This window comes from Lutra lutra, chromosome 6 (assembly GCF_902655055.1).
Source record: "Lutra lutra chromosome 6, mLutLut1.2, whole genome shotgun sequence".
Classification (NCBI taxonomy): Eukaryota; Metazoa; Chordata; class Mammalia; order Carnivora; family Mustelidae; genus Lutra; species Lutra lutra.
In genome coordinates, this window is record NC_062283.1 from 28,254,711 (window position 1) to 28,278,747 (window position 24,037).

Sequence of the window (24,037 nt, forward strand, 5' to 3'; positions counted from 1 at the left end):
GTGAGGTATGTTTTGTGTCTCCCCAGGCCTTACTGAAATGTCTGTGGCAGTGTTGGCACTCAGGCCTGAAGGATGGGAGCTTCAAGGGGCTATTGATGGTGAGGGGTCACTCCAGGGAGGTTCTCATCTGGGGGTGAGCTGGGAGCAGACCCGCGTTGGAAATAAGTGAGGCAGACAGTTTGCGAAGGACTGAAGCCAGGAGGCCGGCTTGGAACCTGCTGGAACGGCCAACGTAGAGGCCCCGTGGAGGGGAGGACGGCTGGGAGGAGCAGAGGGGTCCGCCCAGAAAGACCTCTGAGGCTCAGAGCCTGCGGCACTGGCTGGGACTGCAGGCCCCGTGAAGCATTTGGCGTCTGCACCCCACTCACCACGCCACCGTGCTGTGTGCTCACGACATCAGTAACTGCACAGTGAGGCCCCACGGAGTGCTTCCCGCACGTCCGGCAGTCTGTGGGCTCACACTCTCTGGAGCAGGTTCACCCTCGAGACAGCTGCTGAAGCAAGAACATGGCTCAGACAGGTGCTCAGGAGCACATCCGGAGCCCAAGGCCCCTCCAGCCTGTCACTGTCCCCTTGGTCCCAGGTGGTCAGAGGTTCTGTACAGGTGTTTCTGGAGAGAAGGCAAATGAGCAGCAACTCTTGCAAAACTTTGTCCTTTTACTCGGAAAGGAATTCGCTCACCAAAATTTCCATCTGTGCTCATGGACAGGAACCAGGCCGCATGGCCCACGTGGCCACAGGGAGCCTGGGTAGGTGAGCCGTCATCAGGAAGCATGGCCGCCCCACACGCTCAGGGTCCTCTCAGGGAACAGGGGGGTATGGTGGACACGTATCGGCTGACATGGCTGTCCCCACCGTCCTGGGATGTGATTACCATTTTCATAATTTGACGGAGGAGGGGATTAAGGGACAGGCAAGCCAGGTCATTTCTTTCCTGAAGACTACATAGTAGACGGGGAACCGTATCTCTGTGAGATCATAGGCAACCTGAGAGCAGGACCGTGTGTTTGTCCTTTGCCCTGTGTAGCTGTGACCCCATCACCAGACAGAATGTCACTTGGCTCGATGCCTGATCAAATGCCTCGTTGATGGCCCAGTAAAGTCCCATGCACATCTCAGGCTTCCCCGTCCTCCGTCTCAGAGGAAAGAGTTCTGGAAGCCTCCCCACCCCAGCATGTGGTTTCTCTGGGCCCAGGCAGCGTGGGTGTGCCAGGAAGACCAGGTTTGGCCGACTACCAGCCCAGCCACGATCAGCTGAGCTCACCAGGACCGAACAAGGCCTGAAGTGTCTCAAGGAGTATTTTTAACAAGTTGTAAATAATATCTTACCAAGTCCCATCGCTGCCTAGAATTGATGCAGCTGGTGAAAAGCAGTCATGATCCCGTGAATCATTTGTCTGTTTACAAGAACATTTCATTCACCTCCTTCCAGAAGGATGCACAGAACACGCCTTAAAAGAAGACATAACTGGTACCGACATATGGGAAAGCTGTGTTGCATTCCGATTCCTCACTGGCTCATGAGGTGTGTGCAAAAGAAGGGAAACTTGTAATTACTGGGGATTAAAAAAAATACTCACAGATAATTTGTCTTAAGAAGAAACATGGGCAACTGTAGAATGATGACCTTGTCTCCCTGTGGTCTGCTCTTGGGTCAGAAACGTGGCCGGTACCCTGCCATGTGATTACTGGCTTCTGGCCCAGCTGGCTCACTCTCGAAGAAAGGGCGTATGTCTCGGCCTCCTGCAGAACCACCCCGCTCTTGCCTCCTGTTACCCCTGCTAAGGCTGAGCACGGATCTCCGTATTATGGCACATAACTAAGGAATAAACCTCTGGAAGAAAGTCGGAATATCCCTGATGGGGAAGTGTTTCCTGCTACAGCGACCGTCTGTATGACAGTTGGGCTTAAGGAGGAAGAGGGGGGAGCTTGGTCGACCAGGGTTGCATCAGCCAGCGAACTGAGCAGCCATGCCACATAACAAAGCATCCCAACCCTCAGTGGCTTGAGACAAAGGCTATTTCTTCTCATGACCAGGGCTCTGCGGGTTGACCTCGCTACAGCTGATCTAGGCTACCCTCGTTCTGGGGCGGGTGAGCGGGGCATGGCTCCAGGCTCCTGGGTAGACTTGGTCTTTTCCTCGGGTTTCTCCAGAGGCCACATCTGAAGTGGCACCTCTGCCTGGTGCATAACCTTCTCAGGGGATCCCAGGAATGCAAGCTCGCCCAACTCCAGGGCACAAGGACGTGGCAATCCTCTGGCGGCATTGCATCTATGAATATCTCATTAGCCCAGACAGGTCACATGGTCCACCCATGTGCACCTCCCTCCCAAGGGCAGGGAGCAGGACCAGGCCTTGGGGCTGTGGGGATGGGGGAAGGGCCGTGGGGCCAGGGGAGGGGTATGGGGCCGGGGGAGGGGCTGTGGGGTTGGGGGAGGGCTAAGAAGTAACATCTATAATGAGGCAGCGAAGCTTCCAAACCAGAGATTCAGTCTGTCCCAGAGGAAGCCATGGGGTAGTGGGGTGGGGTGGGGGGAGCAGAGAAACGCAGGAGAAGCAGAGGGAATACACGGAGTGGGCAACAGGTGGAGTGTGCGTGGGGAGAGAAAGGGCGAATCTGTCCCAGATCCCCCAAGTCCGGGTTTCTGCCCCAGAAAGGTGAGAGCCACAGGTATAGGTGGGGCATTCCTGAGGGACACATCCCACACGTTGCCAAGATCCTCCGGGATGGAAAGGTCACAGCAGCACCTGCCTTCCCCTGCAGAGAAGCTGTGACCCCTAGTTTCCCCACAGTCATTCGGTCTGTTAGCAAATACCCCACCGTGCATGGAGGTCTGGACAGCGGGCAGGCGAGCAGACCTGCACCAGCGTGGGTCTCCTTCCCACCATCCTCGGCTGCCACCTGGCCTCTGTTCCCCGGGCCCCGCTTTTCTGACAGTCTCTCACCCAGTCCCCAAATCGACTTCCCTGTTAGCAAGCAACACCGGCTGCCACTCCTTCAGGAGACCTCCCCTTCCCCAGGATTCTGCTTTCTGGCTCTCATTAGCATTTCCTTCCTGTCACCCTGAACATTTCTCCTCAGTGTCTTTTCCTGGCGCATTCAAACGTTCAAGGAGGGGAATATCGGCAGCAAAGGTGGAGAGAAGCACTTAACAGTAAAAGGTCCAAAATCTTTTGCCTTGGAAGTGCCGGAAGCCTCCTGCTGTGGGGTTGGGTGGATGATGAGCTCCTCCGAGAACTGTGAGACCTGCTGCCCCATGTGAGCAGTGACCCCAGTGACCCCCCACCTCCTCTCATAAGCAGCATTGGTGAGTCCTTTGCACTGACCTTCTGGGCTCCTGGGAGCAGGCCTGCAGCCAAGGGAGCTGGACCACCCAGGGCCTGGCAGGGGGCGGGTTGCTCTCCTGACCACCCTGCATGAGGGGAAGGGGCTCAGATTTCACCTACAAATTTCAACACCTGCTTCTCCCACATCAGGGACCTTCCACCTGCCTTTCAGCACCCTCCCGCACTACCCCCTGCACTCCGCTAAAACTGCCCCCGTGCTAGTCTGAGCTCCTGCCCACCCTCTTCCTGCCTCTTCATCACGCGCAAATGCCACCTCCTCCATGACGCCCTCTCTGATTCTCTGGCAGGAGTCATCCACGCTGCCTCTCTTCTGGGGCGTTCATTACTGTGTAACTTATCTCCTTCCCCACCTGACTGTGCTTCCTGGCCGTGGGGAATTTGCCTCAAGCTTTGCTTTCACCCAGTACCTAACTAATGATTCCAGTGGAGTAGGTCCTCAATAAATAGGTGAGAAATCATCAAATTGGGGTGGGAGTGTCAATCGGAGAAGGGACCTGATATGTACTTAAGAGCTCCCATCCCCACCTTGTTGCTTTGGAAGAGAGGAGAGTGAAATCAGTTTTTTATTGAATCTGCTCTTTGCAGAGTGATTTCGTGCTCTCTTTCATTGGGCCAATTACAATTATGAAGATGAATTATGACAGGCGGGCACCCGCGTACCTGCATTACCGTGTGCTAGCTGTGCATTTAGTGGCCGGCATCTAGGAGGAGAGTTTGTTGGATGTTTCCATCAGGGAAAAAAAAAAAAGAGAGAGAGAGAGAAAGAAACACACATTATGATCCATAAAAAACAATGAGCAATGATATTTTCATTTTTATTGGTCATTTTAAAACATTCGCTGATAATTTCCCCCATGCTTAATAGGCACATGCTTGTATCTTTCAAAGTAAATCCAAAAACTTGTCGCAGAAACGCATTCTTATATGATTGTTCAGCTTCCTCCCATCGTGAAGCCCAAATGAACAACTTCCCAAGGCGGCAGGCGCGGGGTTCCTGGAGGGCATTGACCCGGCCATACAGGTCACCCAGGGCAGAAGGACTTGCATGAGAGTAAGCACTGACTGTCCAGCTGTCCTCCAGCCAAGGGGGTTTAAACCTGAGAGCATTTATCCTGTTTTGCATTTGAATTAAAACAGGATGAGCCCTTCTAACAGGTATCAGTCCTTTCTGCAGATAATTAAGAGGAGGCTTGAGGTCCTGGTTGGGGGGTACTGAAAGCAGCACAGATGGGAACAAAGCCTGGGCTCTGGAGGGAGGGGCCTCCGCAGCCTTCAGGATGCCCACAAGACCCACCCTCCTGTCTGTACTGTGGAGCTGGACAGACCTCTGAGTAGGTGCCGGTGTGTGACTGTGATCATGTGTGTGTGAGCATGTGAGCACGTGTGCGTGTCTGTTACTGTGATCATGTGTGTTTGAGCATGTGAATGTGAACATGCACATACCCGTGCGTTTGTGTCTGTGTGTTAGTGCAAAGGGACATGTGTGTACATGTGCACCTGTGTCTCCAAGTGAGCGTGTGGGTCGTGTGTGTACGTATGTGATCGTGTGTGTCTGCCTGTGAGTGTGATCGCTTCTGCATGTGAATGTGTGTATACGTGTGTGTGAATGTGTGTACATGTGTGCAGATGAGTGTGAGCACGTATCTGCATGTGACCATGCGTGTGCATGTGAGTGTGTGGACACGTGTGAGCATGTGTGTGAGCACATGTCTGCATGTGCATGAGTGGGTGGGTGTGAGCATATGTATGTGTGTGTGAGTGTGAGCATGCGTGTACACGTGTGTGTGTTAGTGCATGGGGAACGTGTGTACACGTGCACGCATGTCTCCGTGTGAGTGTGCACTGTGGGTCATCTATGTACATGTGGTCGTGTGTGTATGTTGTGTGTGATTGTGTATGCATGAGTGTGCATGTGAATGAGTGATTGTATGGGTGTGCATGTAAGTGTGTGTGTGTGAGCACACATGACTATGTGTTCCCATGTCTCCAGAAGCCCCCCGTGGTGAGTGAGTGGGGACAGAGGTCAGGATATGCTGCAGGGCTGGGGCTCCGTGCAGCATCAGGCGAGGCAGGGCAGTGGCGGGCAGGCAAGAGAGCCAGGCCCCATCAGTGTGTGTTCCTGGCTGCGCCCCATGGGCATGTGGCCTCTCCCTGAGCTGAGCGTGTCTGCCACAGGCCCGCCAGCGCCCTGGGCTTCTCTGGGACCGACACGCAGGTTACTACTCCTGCATTTCCGCTGTGCCCGCTGCTCTGCAAGCCCCTGCAGTTCCAGCAAGCAGAGTCGCAGCTGTGGCCCGGCATCTGTCCTCTTGCTTCCCACAGCCCCCTTGGCTCTCTTTGGCTCTGCAGACATTTTCTGCCTGCACTTTCTCTCACACTGAGTAGCCATGTTTGAACCTGCTTTTCCTGGAGGCTCCCATGCGGGGCCATGAGGATGCCAGAGTTCCCACCCCATAGGCCTGGGTCGTCCTCCAAGTTTGTGTCCCTCTGAGACCGTCGCAGGCCTGGACCCAGAAGGATAGGCCATCCTTGTCTGTATCCCAGGGAGTGTGTGCGATGGTGCATGATTGTAAGCAAGGTCTTCCCAAGTGGCAGGAAATGCCGGGTCTTGCCACATGGGCTCTAGGTAATCCTTGTGTTAGTCAACAAGCAGGTAATTACTCTGTATTTGTGTGATTTCCCCTTTCATGACTCATTTGCTCATCCATGTGTTCAAATAGTTATTCAACAAACATTTCGCAAGCACCTATTGAAGCCAGTGGGTCTGAGCCGTTCATGCAGGAGCTGGGTTCAAATCGCAGCCGGTCACCCCACCCGATCACTCAGAAGCCCTTTTGCTCATCTGTTCAGGGAGCCTCCTGAGGCTGATCAGAGGAACGCGGTACAATTCCATGTTAAAGGCCCCGTAGTTCTCCACCACTGTCGCTGGCATGGGTGTCCTCCCCATTAAACCCCGCAGAGGCTCACATTCCAGCAAAGGCAGGGACAAGGGTTCCCTGTGGTCTGTTCTGTCCCAGGGGATCAGGAAAGGCTGAGGGAGGAGGCAGGTCCTTCCAAGCTGGGCCTTGAGGGATAGTTAAAAGGCTACTAGTCAGTGGGGGTGGGCGGAGGGGAGGCATCCCAGGAATATGGAGGAGCACAAATGGCCGAGTGGATTGAGGATGGCGGCTATGAAGAGGAAGGTTGTGTGGCCAGATTATAGAGAGCCTTAGAGAGCCTCGAATGCCCCACCAAGTGGGGCATCTGGGTTGTGTTCTGCTGGCCGTGGGGAGGGATTCCAGTGTCTTAAACAAGGGAGCAGTGGGATCTGATCGGTGCCAAGGGGACCACTTGCCATTATAAAAATAAATGCGTTACCTGGGACTAAGGAAGTTGGCAGGAATGCGTGGCCAGATTTTCACTGCTCCGCCTGTGTGCCCTTGCTTCCTGCTGCAGGAAAAGGGGCCAGGAAGGGGGATGTCACGGGAGCTTGGAGGCCTCTCGTCCAGAGCAGGCAGCCAACTGGGCTTGCCAGGGACTGCGAGGAAGGGGACTTGATGCAGGGGGCCTCTGGCCCTGTGCCAGGCTTCCTCCTGTCCTCACCACCTCAGCAGCTCCTGGAAACCCAGAGGAACCACAGGCGGGAAACGAAGGTAAAGAGGGAGTGATGGGGCCCACATGAACTTGCTCTGTGACACTGAGACAGATCACTTAACTTTCCCAAGACACGGTGTCCCTGTCGCTGTGGGAGCTCCGTGGCACCGGCCGTGGCTGTGAGGACTCAGGGGGACAGTGTGAATGTCTGGGATGCACTGTGGGGCACACAGCAGGTGCTCATCAAACGGCAGCTGTGGGGGAGTGGGGGGCTTCGGAGCCTGAAGAGGCTCTCACACCTGCTCCCGCCTCCCACCAAGCCTGCTCCCACAGCCCTTCTCACTAGCATGCCTTCCCACGGGTGGGCTGGACGGGGCGTGGGACATGCGGCTCCTGCCCAGGAGGGTTTCACACAGTTTTTACCACCCCTCTCCCAAGTAGGCAACGCTCGCATCCTATGTCTTTTCTTCCAGGACCTTTGAAGTTTTCACTGTAAGTGGTAAAACACATCAGTGAATTTCCCCATGCATATTTATTGAAATGGCACTTTTAATACAAAGCCATTTTAGTGAAACTCCCAGGAAATAAATGCATTTCGTGCAGCCATTGATCTTAAAATTCCGTGTAATTTCATAGACTCGCCGTTAAAGCTGGAATCTGCAGAAGTGGGGTTTTGTCACAATTCTCCCCCAGATTCACACTGGCTTTTGCGCCCTGGCTGCTTAGGGGAACAGCAGCCACTTGATGGAGAAGTTGAGAGCTCCAGGAGGCCTCACTTGCACAAATGGACAGCCAGAGCCCTTTCCGTGCCTCCAGGCTCTCCCACAAGAAGAACCAGCCACAGGGCCTTTGCATGTCCTTGCTCATCAGACACCCAGGAGCACCAGCCCCCTGTAGGGCACCCGACCATGTGGACTGACTCAGCGCGACCTGGGTGTACACTGAACCCATCTTTCTACTCATCTGCAGGTCTGGCTGAGGTGCCCTGTAAACCACAAGGCCATCACAGCAGCTGGCTCTCCCCCGGGGAAGGAAGGGAGGTCTCTGCGGACCTGCAGCAGGAAATGGGACCATCTACCAGGGGGTCTGGCTGATGCTGTCCTGATTCCAGGTTGGGCAAGAAGGTGGGAGGCCCAAGGGTCAGTGGGCCTGGCCTTCCAGCCATTCCTCTGCCCTTCCCAGCCTCCCCAACGTCTGGGTCTTCTCCCCAAAGTCACACGCGGGGGGGCGATGCCGGGAAGAGTGAGGGCCAGAGCTGGGAGCCAGGCTCAGGAGGCAGCCAGCATCTGGCTCTCCATCCCGTCGAGACTCTAGGCTTGCTTCGGGGGGTGCTGGGACCCTTGGGTGCATGGCAGTTGCGGCCTCCTGGCAGACCTCACGTCTTCCTACGACTCCAGAGAAACAGTTTCGTCAGGGGCCTTCCCAGACTGAATCTCAGAGCCGGGGTCGTGCCAATAAGCGTTGCCAGTGTTAAGCAGAGAGCAGCTGTGGAACGGCCCAGGACAGGCTCAGCGCCATGGTGGGTTTGGCGGGGACAGGTATGGAGGCCTCCCTCCGAGGAAGGGCAGCCTGCCGGGCCCTCCACCCCATCTGCTCTCACCACAGTCACTCTCGGCTTCCCCAGGGCCGGGGGCAGTGCAGGGTCAGGATGTTCCAATGCTGGTTTCCCCAAATCTCTCACCCCGTTTTCTTCCCCTGGTACAGTTGGCTCAGGCTGCAGGAGGGCAGACCAAGGGGCCCTGCCGCCATCACTCCAAGCCTGGAGAAGCGTCAAGGGGCCCTGCCGCCATCACTCCAAGCCTGGAGAAGCGTCAAGGGGCCCACACACCATCATCCACCTGGTAGGGGCCCAACCCCCCCCCCCACACACACACTGGAGACCTGGTAGTGCGGCCTCATTTTGAACCCGAGGTACCTCTGAAGGAAGCTCTGTCCCTCCAGGCTGAGCACCAGGTGGCTGAGGATGGTACCTCTCTGTGTCCCCACCTCTGTCCTCACCCACCCACTCTGCCCCCAGCTGCAGAAAATCAGACACACACGCCCCACAGCCCATCCCCTTGTTCTCCAAGCCCCCGAGACTTTGCACACACTGTTCTCTCTGCCTCAAGGTCCTTCCCTTGGCTCTGCTGGGGTAATTTCTACAGATCCCTCCAGACCAGCCAGTATGGTGACCCTGAACCTGCATAGCAAGCACAGTCCTCTGCTACTGGGTTTCTTCCCCTCTGTGACCACCACTCCTCTGCCCCCTGAGGCTGTGAGCTGGGGTGGGCAGCTTTCCTACTGCTCCCCCCAGCCACCGGCCAGCTAGCACACAGCAGCCCACTGCACTCATGAGGACCCTTCTTCTGGGGTGAATAGTGGGAAAGACAGCAGGCTCCCACAGAGACAGAGGGTGTGGCGACGAGGCCCAGGGATCCGGCAGCAGGGGGTGGGTGTTGGGGGGTGGGTGTGTGTGAATTCAGAGGGTTTGGCCATGGCCCCTCCCTTGACAGTTGTGTGGATGGGGGACATGGTCAAATTGGGTGGGGCCACCGGTCTAAGTGATACCAAGACGCATCCCTCCTGGGTCTCCCCATGTGCACCCCAAGCTCCCTCCTGGAGGCCAGCCCTTCCCTGCCCCATGCCCCCTTGCCCCACACCCAGCCTCTAGGACATGGGAAGAAAAAGCCAGGCAGGAGGCCCCTCCACGGAGTGCTGACATTGGATGGGGTAGTGGGGGGTGCACAGAGCTGTGGCAGGTCCTGAGGTCAGTGTGCAGCATGGGGTTGGGGGAGGCTCCACTCTGCACTGCCCTCCGGTCTACGGAGAAGAGAGATGAAGGGCTGTGGACCCGGGAGCCTGGTGGCCATACCACAGATGTTCACAGGGCGTCAGATGTGCCGTTTAGGGCCACAGGGTCCAGCAGCCTCCGTGAGCCCACGTCCACGCTGCGGTACTCGCTGCCCACAGCACTGACACCCACCCAGCCCCACACCAGAGGGCAAGGACCCCGGCCAGCAAGCCTGCAGCGGGAGGCAGGAGAGCTGCACCAGGAGCCCAGTGCACACACCCAGGCCGGCGTCGCCAAGTCCGAGCGGTTCCCCAAGTCTGAGCGGGTCCCCGCAAGCGTGCAGTGGCACATGCAGTGGGTCTGTGAGCGAGGGGTTCCTGTGGCGGGTCCGGCAGCCGGCCCCGTGGAGCAGTGTCCGGGCGGCGCAGGCGGCCCGGCCCCGCCCTGGTCGTGCAGTGCCTTGTCCACCGTCCAGATGTAGCCATGGATTAGAGCCCTCATCTCAGGGGTGAAGGGCTCAGGGTAGTGCGGGTGTTGGCCACACCGTCGGAAGGTGCCCTCTTTGTTGTTCTCCATGCACAGCAGAGACTCCTCGCTCAGGGACACGTTGAGGAAGGCCACCATCTCCCGCAGCGTATGCAGCTCCTCCTACTGCACCACCAGCAGCCGCTTGCAAACTGCAGCCAGTCCAGCATGTGGTAGATGCACACGAAGTCTGGCCACTCTTCGGGGAGAGACGTCTGCACAGGTCGGCCCCGCCTCCTGGGTGCTAAGGGCGGGGAGCCGGGGAAGCGGGCGACCAGGGCAGGTGGCCCCTCGGACCAGGCCCTCCTGACGACCCGCGGGCAGTAAGAGCAGCACCTCGGGGCCAGCCTGGGTCACCAGGCCATGTCTGCCTCGGTGGCCATGCAGCCCCACACAAGGACAGATGTGGCATGTGTGGAGAGAGCTGGTTCCCTCTCTCATGGACAGTGAGTGCCCTGCCTGCGGGGCCCACGCCAGGACAGGGAGAGCCATGTGGCCCACGCGGCACAGCGGTGTTCTTCACAGGTGGGAGATGGGGTGACCCTGATCCACACTCACCTTGCCCTGGGTGACAGGGACAAGCAGGGGCCCCGGGAGAAAGCGTGCAGTCCTGAGCACCTGCCAGGGTCTTCCTGTGAAGCTAAGTGAATGATGTCCCTGCCTGATGCCCACCACGTCCCGTGGGGGTGGCCAGTCCACCCCATGACGCTGACGGGCAGCCCGCAATGTTTGGGGAGGATCTATCCGTGAGAGCTTATCCCGGCAAATATAGACGTGCTGGGGCTTTTGTCTTGCTGGGGACGGTGTCAATATCAACAAATACAGCTTGTGACCATCCTGCCACCTCGGATGGTGTGGGGACCCTTCGCTTTCCCTGGTCTTCACGACCACGCTCAGACAGGGACTGCCTTGGTGTCTTGGGTGGGTAAACTGAGGCCCCTGGGAGCCAAGGAGGGACCAGAGCTCAGACTCCTGCACCTGGGGACTCCAGCAAGGGGCAGGGTGGGCTGGAGGCGATGGGGGCATCTGCCGGGACAGGGTCTGTGGGGACGGGCCTGCTTGCCCAACGGCCCCACACTGCTGCCCTCTGACTGCTCAGTGTCCCAACACTCGCCACCCGGACCCGTGTCCCAGCAACACTGCAAGGGGGCAGCGGCCGAGCCCGGGCAGGGCCAGGAACGGGTGTCTTTGCACAGGAGAAGAGCTGCCAGGCCTCCCCACCCCCCTTCTGCCCATCTTTGCTCTTCCAGTTTCGGTCAGCCATGTAGCCCAGGTGCCCGGTACACTTGCGGTTGAATTCGGCTACCAGGGACCTGTATGGGTTCCTGATCAGCAGGTTGGCCGAGTCAAACATCTCAATCTCCCTGTGGCCCCTCTCGTGGGTCTTCTCGAAGATGGTGTGCCGGCTGCTTCAGTGGTCCTTCTCGCCTTTGAACCCTGCGGGGGAGATGGGGGGCCGCTGAGGATGGTGATGGACCCCGCCGTGACAGCAGGCAGAGCTGAGCGTACCTCCAGGAGACCCCGCAAGTCTGGACCCTGCAAGCACGTGCGTGTGGGCGTCTGCAAGGCAATTTCCCTCGAGCGTCGCCAACAACCCGTGAGATAGTCGTGGCCGCAGGCGTGGTTCAGAGTGGGCAGGACACCTGCCAGGATTGCAGGGCAGCACAGGGCTCTGGGCACCTGGTGCAGGTGTCCCTGTGAGGCCAGGCTTCCAGCCCCCGCCCAGCAGTGGGCCCCGGGGTCCTGTGGCAGGGTCCCAGCCCTCCCCACCCGTAAAGAGAGTCACACGTGGGTCAGCAAGACGCTGTGGGCTCGTTCAGTGGTGGCCTTTATGCTGGGGATGGAGGGGCTCCACGTGCATTCACAGGGAGCACAGCGCCTCCCAGGAAATAGGAGTAGGGGGCCGATCAGGGGGTGCAGCCAGATGTCACAGAAGGACCCCTGGAGGTGTGCCCCAGAACCTAGACTCTAGCCATATCCCGACAGACCCGGGGTCCGCCAGCCGGGGACCCATGCTCCATAAATGAGCATGTGTGTCTTCTGGGCTCTTGGGGACAGCGACAAGCCCCAACACAACCTGCTTTGTGAGCGGGGGCGGGGGGCATGCAAAGGTGCAGCGGGCAGGGCCGGGTTCTTTGATGCTGGGAAACAAGGCTCCTCTGAGTCGGGTTTGCCTCCTGGAACCCAACCCAGTTCAAAGAGATCTCTGCCCCAGGCCTAACAACCGTCAGCCTTTGCCGGGGCTCCTACTGCCCAGCACTGGAGACGAGGGAAAGAGGAGCCAGACCATGGGCTGTAAACACGGGATCAGGATCGGGATCGGGTCCCCAGCACCCCAAGACCTGCATTGTCTTCTGTGTGTGGTGGGCTGTCCCCACAGCGGCCGCTCTGTGTGTCCCATGGGCCACAGTTGCCCAGGACAGACCGGGTGCCCATGCATGTCACTGGTGGGTCGGTGCAGAGGCCAGCGGCCACCCCGCGCCAGTCCCATAAGCCTCACAGGGGGAACCCCCAGGGCCATCACACATGGCCATGCCAGCCACTGGGCCCCCAGGCCACTTGCAGACCAAAACCACCAGCTGTGAAGATGGCTATGGTCCTCTAGACGAGCAGGTAGCCAGCAGCCTGTGCCACAGGACTCCACGGGCACCAGGCCACAGCAGGCAGGACCCCAGAACAGGTCATCCGGCCGCCCCCCTAGGGGTGCCGGTAACACTCAGGGCATAAGATGAGCGACCAGCTTTCTCGGCTTCTCCCACCAGACCAGAGCCCCCCGCCAAGCTCAGGACGCTGTGGACCTGAGCTTCTCTTCCTAAACCATAGTCTGGTCAGGAATCTGGACGCAATGGAGGTGACACCTGATGGCAGACCGACAGCCCCTGGCTTGGCTGGGGTTCTCGGTCCTACTCAGCACAGGGAGGCCTCTCGCTTCTGCAGGGAGAGACTAGGGGCCACACAACTCCGGAGGGTTTTGCACCCATCTTCAAAAACACAGCGTTTTGAGGAGCTACTTCTGGCCTCCCAGAAAATCAGACAAATGAGCCAGTGACATCTCACAGAATTACTGCGGGTTCTGCCAACGAAGGGAAATTCAGAAAGTGGTCATAGTGTGGGAGCACAAGCCGCCAGGATGGATGTCCTGAGTCCCGGGCTGGCCGCAGGGCTGGGAATGTGTTTGCAATGCTGGGGGCTGGCCCCGGGACTCCAGGCCCCGCGGCCCTCACTCACCCTTGTTGTACAGGGTCCCATCGAAGTAGTAACTCCCTGTGTAGAAGCCAGTGGCGTGCTCAATGAGGTGCCGTGCCCACGTGTTCCTGGCTCCCAGGAAACTCGACAGAGCCACAAACACCTTGGCCTTGGTGGGCAGGAACCGCCGGTCTGTACAGCGAGTGTCTGAAAGGCCAGAGGCTGACCACCGACCGCCCCACCCGGACCCACCGCCCCCAGTCTCCTGCTTCATCGATGGGGAAACCGAGGCAGGTTTGGTGGGGAGGGGGTAGCCGCCCAGGCCTGTGCCCAGAGAGAGCTCCGGGGATGACGAGGCCTCCCACAGCCCGGGCAGTGAGCCCTGGCTTCCCACACAGCACAGAACATTCCAGATTCTGCTGGAGGGTGGTGGGGCCCCGCCTCGTGGCTCTCCTGCTGTTCCTCAAAGCACCTCTGTCCCCAGACTCAGGGAAAGGCCAGGTGTGCCCCGTGTCCAGCTTCCAGGGATGGTGGTGGCCTCCCCTCCCCACCCCAGGACGCATGCGGCCGCACTGGTCCCTCCAAACGCCCGGAGAGCACACATGGCAGATATGGCAGGGAAGGCCCCTCACACCTCATGCCCCAGCCGCCGAACTCTACCCTGCACGGGCATCTGGTAGACCTCGCAGTACTGGGCCAGCCTCTGTGCCTTGGGTTCCTGGCCACACAGCGCACTATCCACAGCATCCCCGAGGCTGAACTGAGGCATGGGGTAAGCACAATAGCACTCCCAGCCCCACAGGATGCCCAGGGGGAACTTCTGCTGGGGAGCGAGGGGGGAGAAGCATGTGGGGTGCCCACCGGGGCCAGGCCTCCTGGCTCCCGTCAACATGGACGGTGGCCATTCTTCCCATGCAAGCCCAGGGGAGGCTCGGTGCACAGGATGGGACTTTTGCCCCCAGCAGCTCAGAGTGGGTTGGGTACCTGACACAGTCAGCGTGAGCCAGGCCCAGGGCTAACATTGGGGGGCCGGCAGGAGTGCAGGGAGGACCAGGCACCCAGGACAGGAGCGTCTGCAGGAGCCAGTGTGTGCGAGGGTCAGGATGGGACAGGTGAGCACACATACTGCGTTGTGGACCCACCAGCCATGAGTCCCAAAGGGACCTCTGGCATTCCCACTGGGGCTCCCTGGGGAGGAGACCAGCCCAACCCAGCTGCGGGGGAGAGAGGGTGCAGGCCAGGACATTCACGAAGTCCCTGCCGGCTCTGCCAGGATTAGTGGCAGGGCAGCACCTCACGGTGAGGCCAGGTCCTGGCCTCCCTGGCCTCTTTGGGGTTCATTCCCTGCTCCCTCTGCCCCCACAGAGGAGACTGCTGGGTGCTGTGCGACCTCGGGCAAGGTGCCGACACTCTGTGCCCTTCACCACCAAATACGGGCAATCAAATTCACTTCACATGTCCCTTATGAGGGAGGCCCAGCGCAGGGCATGGCACGTGTGGGTGCTCTCTGGGTACCCAGCCCCGTCATCCCTGCCTGCCCCTGCCTCTTACAAATGGAAATGCAGGGGGGGAGGTGGCAGGGAGGAAGGCAGGAGCCAGAAATAGCACCACACAGACCTTTTTATTTTTTCCTCACAGCAAAAATATCGTAAATAAATAAAGAAAAATCACTAGCGTTTTTGAGCGTGGCTTGGCAAAGTGAGGATCTCCACACTCAGAAAGTCGCCGGGCCCATCCCAGTCATGGTGTGGGGGGGCGATGCAGAGCTTGTGGGGGGGTGCTCCTGTGCTCAGGCGTGTGCCCCCCAGTGCCCTGCACCCCCACCAGAGCCTCTCCCCGCCTCCCTCCTCCTCCTGGACACCCATAGGCAGCTGCACCCCTGCCGAGAGGTCCCAGGGTCCTGGCCCCGTCCGAGAGCTGAGCTGCCACATGGGGACACAAGCCTAGACCCTGCACTGTTCTGACACTGCACAACCCCTCCACACCCCCCTGCGTACCCCACCACGCACCCCTGTGTACCTGCACCATGCACCCCTGTATGTCTCTATCACGTACCCCTGCGCACCCCCACCATGCACCCCTGTGCACTCCACCACGCACCTGCACACCTCCACCATGTAACCCTGCGCACCCCCACCACACCCCTGCACACCCCCACCACGCACCCCTGTGTATCTCCATCACGTACCCCCATGCACCCCCACCACCCATGCCCATCACTGCTACAGCACTGAGCCCCCCCCCCCATGCAGTAAAAGCCCTAAAACAGCCCAGGGGCCCCATCCAGAATGCTAGTCTCTATAAAACAGACAAGTCCTTCGGCTGCTGGCTTGGAAGTGGGGGGGACCTGGCTTCCCTCCGACCTCCTCACCAGCTTGTCTTCTTCCCTGGGACCATAGCACTGGTCCCCATGCTTTTTCTGGACAAGGCTTGACACAGGGATTTTCGGAGGATGGAGGATGGGGGAGGCAGTAGCTCAGGGTGTCTGGGCTTCCTGGGTGTAGGGACCAGGGAGGAAGCAGCAGGCGTGTAGCCCGTCAGATCCCGACACAGACCCTGACACCTCTGAGCCTCAGTTTCCCTGTCTGTGAGCCCCTTCTCATCTCTCAGGACTCCACTGCCAGCGCCCCCTACCCTCCGTGCTTGGGGGACCTGAGGGTTTGATGCTCTGCCTGGAGGCTCCTCTCCAAGATCCCCATGCCCGGAAGGTCGGAAGTCCCACCCCCACTGCACCTGTCAGACCCTCCCATGGCCACAGCAGCCCAGCCCCCCTCAAGCCGCACCCTTGGGCACTGCAGCAGGGCCCGCCTTGGCATGTAGGGCTGGGACCTGGACCGGGCCATGAAGCAGCACCGGCGGAGCCCCAGCCGTCTCTCTGTACCACGCAGTCTCTGTCCCAAGCCCATGTCTGACCACCACCTCAGGATGCAGCTATATTCAGAGACGGGGTCTCTAAAGATATAATTCAATTAAAATAGGGCCATGGCGGGTGCAAGCCAATCTGATTAGTGTGGTCATAAAAAGAGTTTCGGATACAGACACACAGACGACCATATGAACACACAGGCACAAGACGCCCATCTGCGAGCCCACAAGGCCTGAGAAGAAACCAGCCCAGTGACACTCCACCTTGGGCTTCTGGTTTCCAGAGCCTCAAGAAGTATGAGCCCCCTGTCTGTGGCACTTTGTTCAGGCAGTTGTGGTGACCTTCTACACTGGGGTCCTTACGGTCCTTGGCCATGCACCACTGGCACACGCAGAGCTCAGGACCTTTGCACCTGCTGTTCTCTCTGCCTGGAACGTTCTGCCCCCAGACCTCCCCCACTTATTCAAGCCCCTTTCCCTGAGAGGCCTTCACTAGCCAACCCAGTTCACACCACCACACCCTTCCCACCCCCACAAGACCCCATCCCTTTGCTGAGACCTCTGGTTCTGCCCGTGGGAATCACTGGGTCCCGTTTCCTCCTGCAGTCAGCCAAGGCTCTGACTTGTACTCCGTGGTTGTCCAGCTACCCTAGAACATCCTGGAAACAGGATCCCTCGGTGTGGACTTTCCCTTCCCTCAGAAATCAGTGTGCTCACACTGGATCCCTGTGGAGGAACCTGCAGCTGTGGTCCACGTGCAGACACACCAGGGGGCATCCGTTTGCCCCACATGTCTTCGCTCTGTCTGCTGTGTCCTCAGGAGCATCGGCAGGACCGGGTCCTAGAAGGAAGTGTCCCTCTACCAGTGGTCACCCCTGGTGGGGGTCACACCCCATTAGCGACCCGAGCCCCTCCACTTCCTCGAGTGGATGAAACCGTCAAGTTCCGGGCATGTGCGGAGCACGGGGGAGCGCGGACAGTAATGCGGTTTTATTTACAACAGAACAGAACTGGATTCTGAAAACACAGGACAATTTCCAGCCCCTTGGGGATTTCGAGGACATGATTTCCATAAAAATTAAATATTGATGAAACTTTCTCTGCCAGATTCCCTGCTCCCCACACCCCCACCGTCTTCTCAACATTTGGAGAAGGGGAGGCAGGACAGGGACACAGCTGTGGGACCATTTCCATCAGAGGGGCATAGGGGGACAGGGCGGGGGGACAGGTATCCACCCGGAACTGCGTCCAGAGGCTGGGCCTGGTGGCTGCTACATGCACAGTGATTCAGTTTGGTGCTGGGTCATGGCAGCAGCGGCTGGGCCTTCCCGTCCCGGGAACCCCCCTGCAAAGGCATGGTCGTGGCCACAGGTCAGGTTGTGGACGTCCCAGCAGGCCTGTCTATCTCTGTCCTCCTTGAGTGCCTTTCTTTTGGTCGGTACCCAGAATTATAGAGAATCACAAAAACGTCAGAGATGAGAACTTTGGGCTTCAGGAGGGCAAACTGAGGCGAGGAGGCAGGTGCCGAGAAGCCCAAGACTTCAAACCGTGAGACTGATTGGGGGCAGAAGCAGCCCGGGGCTCTGCCCAAGACCACACTCAACTCCATGGACACACTCTTGAAAATAGGGGGGTTTTGGTGGTATCTGCAAACCAGCACGGAGCTTGCCTTCACCAATCTCCTGCCTCCCTTCACTCCGAGGCTGCTCTAGACATGCACACCCAGAAGGAAAGAAGGTGCCTGGGGGTGGTGGCTGCTGGGATGGGCGTGGAGGGCAGGCATCACAGTCAACCACAGCCCGTCCGCAGAGCCCATCACTGAGCTCGTGTCTTCCGCCGACAGGACGCCCCTGCCGTCAGGCTGCAAAGTAGGAGTTGTGTGGTCGAGGAGGCAGCCCCAGAGCCAGGACCAGCTCACGCTCCCCTCTGCCATGGAAACCCACAGCTTCAAATGGTATTGTTGACAATCAGTGAGAATGCCACGGTTCAGGGCCACGAGAATGGCCAGGACCACAAGGCAAGGACGTGTCTGCACAGGGACATGCACCCAGGTCACAGACTCTGAAGCCACCTTCCACTGTCTTTGGAATGAGGCCACGTGACTCGCTTGTGGAAACACACCTGAAGTCTCACGAGTGACGCAGGAGACACGCGAGTCCCTCACACCAGTGATTCCACGTGTGATGACGTGAGGAGAGCATTATGAGCCCCTTGAAAGCTTGACCTTCAGGAATGTTCATGGCAGCATGGCTTGTAACCACGAAGAAAGAGCCCAGAGTGGGCGGGAGGGGGGTCTCATGCCACAAGGGACACGTGGAACAAAGGAAAACGGAAGGAGAGATTCCTTTTTTTTTTTTTCTTTAAGCAGCCTCCATGCCCAGCACAGAGCCCGAGGCAGGACTCAATCTCACGACCCTGAGACCATGAGCTGAGCTGAGCTAAGAGTCAGACGCTCAACCGGCTGAGCCACCCACGTGCCCTGAATGATTCAATGTTAAAGATTCGAATTCTGGCAACATACCCTTCGAACAAAAGACCTAAAGATGTTAAATGCCATTGGTGGTTTTCTCTGATGCGGTAACGTCACTGGTGAGTTCTAATTTAATTTCACGTTTTCCAAATTTTCTAAAATATATATGTGTTACCTTTATAGACATCCACCCCCAGAACACAATAAATTTTCTCTGAAGACACACACGGTGTAATGTCGACAGGTTTATGGCCAAAATCGTGAGAGAACCCCAAGGCTGTGCTAGGTCGTCACCAGCAGACAGGACCGGCGAACATTTTAGCAAAGGGAAAAACCTCCCAAGGTCCAGATGGTTAATTCACAAAACCCAGACGCTCACTGCCCCACCACTGGCCGGCTGCAGAGGCAGCGCCCCTGCCCCATCCCGGGACAGCCTGTACCTGCCGGGACCCAGGTGGGTCCGGCAGAACAGCCATGGCGCAGGGAGCGAGCCAGGTCAGCACCACGGGAAAGCCCGAGAAGACCCGCCCGAGTCATCAGTCATCTATAGGAAGAGCTCACACTTGTCTCCCTTCATTCTTACCCTCCGACAGACCAGGAGCAGGAGCAGGTGCAGGGAGAGGGGACCTCCAGCCGCACGCAGGATCCCTGTGGAAGCGTCAGGGGCCGGCAGCCCATCTGCCCACGGTGCTGGAGCCCTTTGCCGGTCCCATGTCTGCCATCCCAGGTCCAGGCATGGAGACAGGGCAGGTCTGTCCCTATGGCCGCAGAATATCAGACCAGATGGCTTCTCTGTGCTCGGACACACGTGATATCGGCTGAGCCCCGCACCGGTGGTCAGACGGTCATGGCACTGATGGTGCCCCGTGTGTCCTTCTGTCCGGCCACATCATGACGTTCCTGAACCATTGGGACCAACCCACAAACCATGGTGGAGACGTCACCTCTGGGGCCACAAACACCCCTGATGGCGCGCGACCCAGACCAGTCCTCAAGAAGCCCAGCCCGACCCCAGCCTTGGCTCCGCGGTGGGGGTCCATGAAGTCACTGTGGCCTTGCTCACCAAAGCAGAGCACTGAAAACCACAGTGGTGCTCCACAGCGGGGGAGGGGTCACATAAACACCAGGATGTCTGCGCGAGGGAGCCCAAGTTGGGGAAAGTGCTGCCAGTGCCAGGACAGAGCGGTCCCTGAGCCCGACCCACCGGGCGAGGAACAGGAGCTGCCCGTCCCCTCCCCAGATGCCGCTTGGCAGGAACCGCGGCACCATCTGGACAGGACTGGTGCCTGCTTCCAGGGCCACGACCCCCTCTGGCTCAGGTAGCATGTGGGGGGCAGCGTGTCCCCCTCGGAGCACCAGGAGGGTAAAGTGGGTCAGCCGGCACGTGGGGCACCTCCAGGTTTGCAGATGGAGCCACCAGGTCTGGTGCAGCTGAGCTCCTTGGACTGGCGATGGCAGTGGGCACTCCCAGGGCTGCGGTGTGCAGGTGTGCAGAAGACCTGGGAGGGCCGCGTGTAGCAGGTGCACACAGCCTTCCACCCACAGCTCTGCTCCCACATGCGGAGCATGGGAACGCGGGCCTCAGCCGGATGCTGTGAGCCCCCAAGGACACCCCAGATACCCCGAAATGCTAGAGCCACAGAGACCCACTCCAAAGGCTGGGCTGGAAAGTGCAGGAAAGTCTCTGTCTCGGCCCTAATGGGCGCATCTCAAGAGGCACCAGGTAGGGCAGGCTCCCCGGCATCCCCAGAAGCCCACTTCCTATAGCTCCGAGCCACCAGCGGGGTCAGAACCAGGGGGCCTGCCTGGGTCCAAATCCCAGCTCCCCCACGTAGGGGATGGGTGACCTTGGACAGCATTTGTGACCTTCTCCGCCTCCGTTTCCTCAGCTACAATCACAGCATGTCCCAGTACCCGCCAGACATGGCCATTAGGAGGGCAGAGTGACTTCCTACGTGGCGAGGGGTGTGGCTGCCACCGGATGAACGAGGACATATGCGCCACCATCACCAGGACGCTCCCGTCCTAGACCCATCCTCTTACCTGGCCTCCGGTCACAGTCCCCAGCACATGGGAGCAGCCCTGACCTCCGCCTACTGCCATGCCCCGGGGCCCACATGTGGGCCACTGGACCGCACCCCAGACCTCAGCACTCTGGGGGTCCCGTTGCTTACCAGCTCCACCTGGCCTTGACCACCGTGTCCCACCTAGAGCTCCCTCACGAGGCCGGGACAGAGACCTCTGCACCCCGCCCGCCCTCTGCAGAATCATCTCCGAGCCCCGGCTGAGACAAAGGCACACGTGTGACCACGGCCCTGACGCCAGGTTCAGTGCCCATCCCTGTCCATCGGCACAACTGATAAGCCGTCCACTCTCCCCAAGCCTGAGCCAGCACGTCCCACTAACAAACCCAGTCAGTATGACACCTGCCATCGGGGAAGGCACAATCCTTCCAGCCTCGCGGCCCAGCAGACAGCACCCCGGCCAGCCGGGGGTGCCCACGCAAGCACAGACCACATGGCCATCCCAAACTTGCATCTGGCCTGGGCTCCTGCCCCATGCAGCGCACGGCACACACGCACACATCACAGGTGCCCTTACCTTCTGAGAACAAAATCCCGAGCACACGTCCACCATCGTGTTGGCCTGCTCCAGGGAGTCTGGGAAGGTGTGGGTGCCATTCTCCGGCAGTCGGAAGGATCCACTGTACGTGACAGTCCTCCCTGTGGGGACAGAATGGGTCTCTGGTGAGACACGGTGCCCCTGGCTGTTGGTGCCTGTTGGGGGAAAACGGTGGGTTCAAGATCTGGAAAGTGGCAAATAGGATCAGTGGGGGTTTCAAGCCAGACAGCAGACCGCTCTGGACAGCGTGTGGTGGGCCAGGCTCCTGAGACCCTGGGCACCCGAATCTCTCCACCACGGTCACCGACAAGGGACCACGTGGCTGCAGATGCTGACCTCAGGCCACTTCTCCTACCAGCTCCGCGGGATGGTTTCTGCCCCCCCTCTGTTCCTCCTTCCTTCTGCCACCAGCTCTGCAGAATGGTGTCTGTCCCCCCTCCATTCCTCCTTCCTTCTGCTAGCTCCCTGGGAATGGTATCCATCACCCCCCTTCCTTCTCCCACCAGCTCCTGGGGGATGGTGTCCATCCCCACCCCCATCCATCCTTCCTTCTCTCACTAGCTCTGCAGGATCCTGTCTGTTGCCCCACCACCCCCCGTCCCTCCTTCCTTCTCCTGCCAGCTCCCTGGGGATGGTGTCCATCCCTCCTTCCTCCTCTTACCAGCTCTGGGGGACAGTGTCTATCACCCTTTGATCCCTCCTTCCTTCTCCTGCCAGCTCCTGGGGGATGGTGTTCATCCTCGCCCCATCCCTCCTTCCTTCCACAGATCTGCACTAGGCCACCCAAGCGGCTGATATTCTGGAAAATTTTATGTCCCTGCCGTGCAGGTATGAGGAGAAAAGTAGATCCAGAAATGTGAAATGCCGCTGCCGCCCCTCACTGTGCTGTGGGGTCAGACCCGAACTCCCACCAGCCCCAGGAAGGCTCCCCAAGCCCACAAGCTGTCCTCCAGCCCAAGTGGAGTAGTACAGCCCCGAGTGGGGTCCTGGCTACTGGGCCTTCTGGAGTGTTCCAGCTCGACAGGTTGCACTCTGGCCACAGTCGTCAGGGCTGCTTAGGCGGGAGCCTCGCTGTCGTGCCCGCTTTGCCTGCCCACCTCAATAGCACGGGGACCCCGTCACCAGCCAGTGCCCCAGGTGGCGTCTCCATGCACAACCGTAGGGCAGGACCAGGCCTGGAGTCTGGGAGCCTGTCAGGTGGGCCAGCACTCTGCAGTCCCGGTGCCAGTGGGCCGAGGGCAACCCTGGGAGGCCACGCTAAGCACCTCCCACCTTCCCACTAGGGGCCCCAGTCTCCATGAGCAGGTGCGCGGCCCCTCACCCTCTCCCGGCCTTTATGTACTGCATAAAGCTATGTAGATATGTACCAATGTACGTCCTCATACACACACACACACACGGAGTTGGGTTTCTTTGTTCCTGTTTTTATTTTTGTTTTTCATTACCTTGAACAACTCTGTAAAAGTTATCTTTAGAGGAACCTGGTTGGCTCAGTTGGTTAAGCAGCTGCCTTGGGCTCAGGTCATGATCCCAGGGCCCTGGGATCAAGCCCCACATTGGACTCCCGGCTAAGCAGAGATCCTGCTTCTCCCTCTCCCTCTGCCTGTGGCTCTGCATACTTGTGCACTCTCTCTCTCTCTCTCTCTGTCAAATAAATAAATAAAAATAAAATCCTTTTTTAAAGTTATCTTTATTTATAAGTTCTTACAAACTGGTATATTTGGTTCTACACAATAGCTTTCTAGGAAAGGAATAGGTTTTTTTCTTAGTAGATATTGTCATATTCTCATTTTACAGATTAATAATACTGAGGCTTTTTAGAACAGAAGGCTGAACTCGGTTAATTCACATTACATTTCAGCCAGCAATCTAAGCCTACCCTTTCACCTCATGTCCATATCAACATGAAATCTGGAGCATTTAAACTTTCTCTCGGGTTAAATCAGTATATTGATTTCTATTTCCCTAGTAACTAGTCACTTTCCTTTTTCCCAAGGGTGTTAGTCATTTGGATTTGCACTTGGTACATTGTATATTCACATCTTTGCCCATTTTTAGACTCTGTGTTTGTCTTTTTTCCTGACAATTTGTAAGAACTTTTTGTGTATTACTGAAATGGACTCATGGCCTGCTATTTGCATTTTCATTTTTTCCAGATACATCACATCTATCTTGCTTAGTATATCTTTTTTTTTTTATACAGATGGTTTAAATTTCATTTAATAAATGCTGAGTTTCTAGATACTCTAGGTGTCTAGCTTTGCACATGAACTATCTAGATTTTCTTATTATTGCCAGAAAACAATCAGTGTTTTAATTCAACTGGTGTTAATTTTTGTAAATAGTGTAAGACTGGCAGGATCCCTTTTTAATTCCTCCTAGATCAATGCATTGCTGTTTCAGCACTGAATATGAAATGTGCTAGTCTTTTCTTGTTGAATGCCTCTACCACAATTGTTGTGTTAACTTTATTATTTTGACAAGGTATTCAGAGTCTGATGCTTATCAGACTGAGCTACCCAAGTGCCCCTCAATTCCTTTATTCATAACAACTGATTCTCTTTCTCTATTAACTTGTTTTGTCAAAAGTGAGAACGACCAAGAAATATGTAGAAAGTCTGTGATTTGTCTTCATCATCCCTTCCATGCATTTCTGCCTTTTCATGTCTATTTCTCC

At 57.7% G+C, this 24,037-nt stretch overlaps 2 pseudogenes; one reads left to right on the forward strand and one right to left on the reverse strand.

The window, feature by feature from the left end:
* Positions 1–6,491: 6,491 nt before the first annotated feature.
* LOC125101546 (uncharacterized) lies at positions 6,492–8,937 on the forward strand (annotated as a pseudogene).
* Positions 8,938–9,782: 845 nt separating this feature from the next.
* Positions 9,783–22,510, reverse strand: LOC125101547 (WSC domain-containing protein 1-like; annotated as a pseudogene).
* Positions 22,511–24,037: the final 1,527 nt, after the last annotated feature.